We start from the raw sequence: 4,573 nt of genomic DNA, 5'->3' as shown, positions 1-4,573 counted from the left end.
GAAAGAACCGACTCCATAGGTCTACCTAGTGGACGAGGACGAGCAGTGGCGATAGCAGAGAAGGAGTGAGGATGGTGCAGATGGAAACTCATTTTTACACGCTCCTCTGGAAGGAATGCAAATAAAAGCCTAAACCCGAAAACAGTAGTCGCCGAAAGAGGAAATACCTCCTAGTGGCACACTAGTGCTCCTCTTTAGTATAGTGGTGAGTATCCCTGCCTGTCTTGTGAGAGACCAGGGTTTGATTCCCGACGTGGAAACTATGTAGCTTTTGTCCAATCAGATTCCAATGTGTGGGATCTTACGTAATTTCCCTTCTCCGTCATTTTCTGAGCCCTATTCCAAAGGGGCATCCTGTCCACTCCACAATGTTTTTCGAAAACCTTCCTGTGTGTTTGATTAGTGTTGATTTGTTTCGAAAAAGCTCGAAGAAAGGAAGACTGATCTAGCTCTATATCAGGAGTGGGATTTCAACCCACACCTCCAGGGAAGACTGCAACCTAAAAGCAGCGCCTTACACCACTCGGCCATCCTGACATGTGCCGCCGGCCCCAAACGGTCCGATGAGCCACCGCGATCCTACTGCGTTCCTCGCTCATTGCACTGTTATTAAATTTACATGGAGTGACAGCAGTACTGAAATCTTTGAAAAATCTGTCGGCTTTCATGACCCGTTTACTTTGTGGAGTGAATGTTGCACACTTGCGAGAAAACGTTTGTGAACCCTTTGGAATTATCTGGATTTCTACATGAATGACTCCTAAAATGTGATCTGATCTTCATCAGAGGCATAATAATCAATAAAGACAGTCTTATTTAACAAACAACACACACGACATTTTACATTGTCAATTCAATTCAATTCAATTCAATGTATTTCTATATAGCGCCTTTCACAACAAGGTTGTCCCAAGGCACTTAACAGTGCAAGTTGTTAAGAGCCTTGTGTCTAATATGACGCCTAGGTTACGTGCTGTGTCTTTGAGGCAAATTTTTAAATCCTCTGAGTTAAGTGCTGAAGTTATAGTAGTCCTATCAGTATTGTTGCCTCCAATCAACAGATCCTCAGTTTTATCAGAGCTGAGTAACAAAAAGTTTTCACACATCCAAGTCTTTCCTTCATTAATGCATTTAACTAAAGTGATAATAGAAGAGTTGTTGTTTGGTGTAAACGAAATGTATAATTGAGTGTCATCGGCATATGAATGAAAGTTCATATTATGTTTTCGTATTATCCTACCTAGCAGCAGCATGTAGAGAGAGAGCAATATTGGTCCCGGCACTGATCCCTCTGGTACCCCAAACTGAACTGGTGACGTTGATGAAGCAGTACAATTATTAGATATTTGAACATAATGAAAACGATTAGTTAAATATGAAGTAAACCACTTAAGGACGGTTTCAGATAAGCCAACCTCAAACTCAAGCCTGTGTAACAAAACAGAGTGGTCAACCGTGTCTAAGGCAGCACTAAGATCTAGAAGCACAAGCACTGTTGCATTCCCCGCATCAGTAGCTAACAGAATATCATTTACGACTCTTGTTAATACGGTTTCAGTGCTGTGGCCTGGGCAGAAACCAGACTGAAATTTCTCAAGTATATTATTTGAATCCAGATACGATTGAAGTTGGGTCACAACTATTCTCTCAAGACTTTTAGATTGAAATGGGACGTTTGAGACAGGCCTGTAGTTGTTAAGAACTTGTGGATCCAAATTTGACTTCTTAAGGAGCGGTCTAACAACCGCTACCTTAAATCGATCAGGTACAATGCCTGACACAAGGGATGCGTTCATCATACTAATTATAGGTCCTGCCAGTCCTTCGAGGGAATCTTTGACTAGCTGAGTGGGGATGGGATCTAGCGAACAGGTGGTTGACTTTGTCTTACGTCTGTGTTCATGAGTCCACCATAAGAAAAAATCTGAACAGGAGTGGTGATCATGGGAGGTCACCACGGAGGAAACCACTGCTCCCCCCCAAAAATAAAACACCACTGCCCCTCTCAAGTTTGCTAAAGACCACATGGATGTTCCACAGCAACTCCTGGAACAATGTTCTATGGACAAATGTGACAAAAGTTGAACTTGTTGGTAAATGTGCACAGCGTTATGTTTGGAGATAACAAAACACTGCATACCAACTCCAAAACCTCATCCCAACTGTGAAGCATGACGGAGGCTGTATGGCTTGCAATCATCAAGGGACCGATGAATTCCAAGTTGTATCAGGAAATTCTACAGCAGAATGTCAGGGTGTCTGTCTGTGATCTAAAACTCGAAAGACGCTGGGTCATGCAACATGACAAAAACAAAGGAGTACATCAACAACAGATTGACTGAAACAGAAGAAATTCTGTATTTTGGGATGGCCAAGTAAGAGTCCTGACCCCAATCCCATTGAAGTGCTGTGGTGTGATCTGAAGCAGGCCGTTCAGCGCAAGACATCCCAAAAAGATACATGAACTGAAACAGTTTGGCATAGAGGAATAGGCCAAAATACCTCCTAACCGCTGCTCAGGTCTGATCAGCCGCTACAGAAAGTGTGGATTGAGGTTTTTGTCAATAAAGGAGGTTCCACTAGCTCCTTAATATAAGGGTTCACATACTTTTTCCATGAATGACCTTGATTGTTGAAACCATTTGTTCAGTAAAGAAACAGCAATGTAAAATGTTGGGCATGTATTGTTTGTTAAATCAGACTATCTTTCTTAATTATTATGACTTACATGTAGATAAAGATTAGATCACATGTTAGGAGCCATTCATGCAGAAACCCACATCATTCCCAAGGGTTGTTTACAAAGGTTTTTCTCACAACTGTATGTGAGAGAAAAGTTGAGATACTCACTGAGGAAGGTGGGGGTGTAGCTTTGCAAATGGCAAGGACATTTGTACACTCATAATGGGACAGGAGCAACCTAGAGAGAACTCAAGCCCACAATCCCTGGCTTAGAAGGCCAGTGCCTTATCCATTAGGCCACTGAAGCATGCTGGCTAGGGTCGATCACGCTGATGAAAAGACAGTTTATTTTTTTTCTTTGCTATTTTACAGCGATCCGCGAAATTAGGGAAGCTAGGCAGCAGAAGGATCGGCATCCAATCACGGTGGTACACACACACACGCTCTCACTCCTCTGAGCTACAGGGTAACCAAGATGATCTCAGATGCGCCGAGCTGCTACAGAGCATATTGAATTGATCGACGGTGAATTGTCTCTCAGACAGGCTTTTCACCTCTGAGCTCCCTGACTGACAGTGATCAGCTAGGTAGTGAAACAGTCAGCTGCTTCTAAGCCTTAAACAGCTGCATCTGAGCGCTTCCACAGAGAGATGATTTGAAAGCCGAACATCGCCCATTCGGGACACCTTACCATCACTAGTTTAAGAGACTCTTAAGGTCTTGCAGAGGTGCCTGTCTAATAGCATGCGCTTTGCAAGGTATAGGTGTTTAGGCTGAGGTGGAATGCCTGTTATCAAAGTCTTTTTCTAAAGGGGCCTCGCACTCTTTTCCAAGCGGAGGACCCCATCCCCACTGAGCGTCACGATGTAGTCATGTCCTAGGACATCACCTGTTAGTCTCCATTTGTCTGCCACCAACACTTCAGGTTATGGGGTCACAACCGCACCCCGGAACAGAGGAGCCATTGGCGTTCTCGCTGTACAGACTGCTCTGAAGGTGGGGCGCTTGAATCTCGCTGTTGGAGGCCGTCTGAAACTGACCCAAGCCTTTCCCTTGAGTTAAATGTAAATAAGAAATTAACCCCAGATGCACATGGAATCAATCACGTGTTTCCTTTGAGCCGTTTCAAAGACTGCTCAAGAGTTTACCTTGCACAGATGCGCAAAGATTAATGATGGGGGTGCACGTTTCAAGGCACCTTACAACTGTAGGGACTGATTAGAGACAATTCGTTGCGTGTGTTCGTTTCCATATATGCCCCATGTTGCAGTGGTAGGATGAAGTCAAATACTGCTTGGACACGTAATGGCATTCTGTTCAACTGTAGGACTTGAGGGTTTTTTGTGCTTTGTTCTGTTTTCGTTGACATCGCAGGCAATTCCAGCATCTAACACTAATAAAAGGCTATTCCAACTGCAGTACTGCGCAGCTTCTAAATTCCTTGCATACAATTCTCCGTTATTATTACGTCCTTCATTTTGTCTAACAAAGTTCCCTTTTCCTGACCGGACGGGGAGACTTTATCATTCCAACTTGAAGCCACCATTAAGTCCTGCGAGGCACGTTTGTCAAAGTTTTTTTTGTTGTTGTTGTTAAACAGAAAGCGACTTTGAAAAAGGTTTCCGCCGCCGCCCAGCACTCTATGTTAGACTGTATCAAGAATGCAGTGGCGACAGCTGTGGTATACTCTGCAGGCATGGCTGAGTGGTTAGGGCGACAGCCTAGAAGGCTGTTGGGGTCTCCCCACAAAGCTTCAGGTGTTGCTGACTATGGTGTCATCGTGTGCCTGTGCAACAAAAGAAAAGCACCTGTTTTGCTTTTCCTGCTACTTTTAAAACACTAAATCACTTGGACCTGCTACCTTAGGCATATATTATTCTGTGTCCACCAA

At 43.8% G+C, this 4,573-nt stretch overlaps 1 non-coding gene across 1 annotated transcript; it reads right to left on the bottom strand.

The window, feature by feature from the left end:
* Nucleotides 1-454: 454 nt before the first annotated feature.
* trnal-uag (transfer RNA leucine (anticodon UAG)) lies at nt 455-537 on the bottom strand. Its single transcript has one exon. It is a non-coding gene; the product is annotated as a tRNA-Leu (tRNA).
* Between the last annotated feature and the right edge of the window lie 4,036 nt (nt 538-4,573).

Source organism: Atractosteus spatula, assembly GCF_055471065.1.
Source record: "Atractosteus spatula isolate fAtrSpa1 chromosome 16 unlocalized genomic scaffold, fAtrSpa1.hap1 SUPER_16_unloc_1, whole genome shotgun sequence".
Lineage (NCBI taxonomy): Eukaryota > Metazoa > Chordata > Actinopteri > Semionotiformes > Lepisosteidae > Atractosteus > Atractosteus spatula.
The sequence above is the reverse complement of the archived record's forward strand: the minus strand, read 5'-3'. Positions and strand labels throughout refer to the sequence as shown.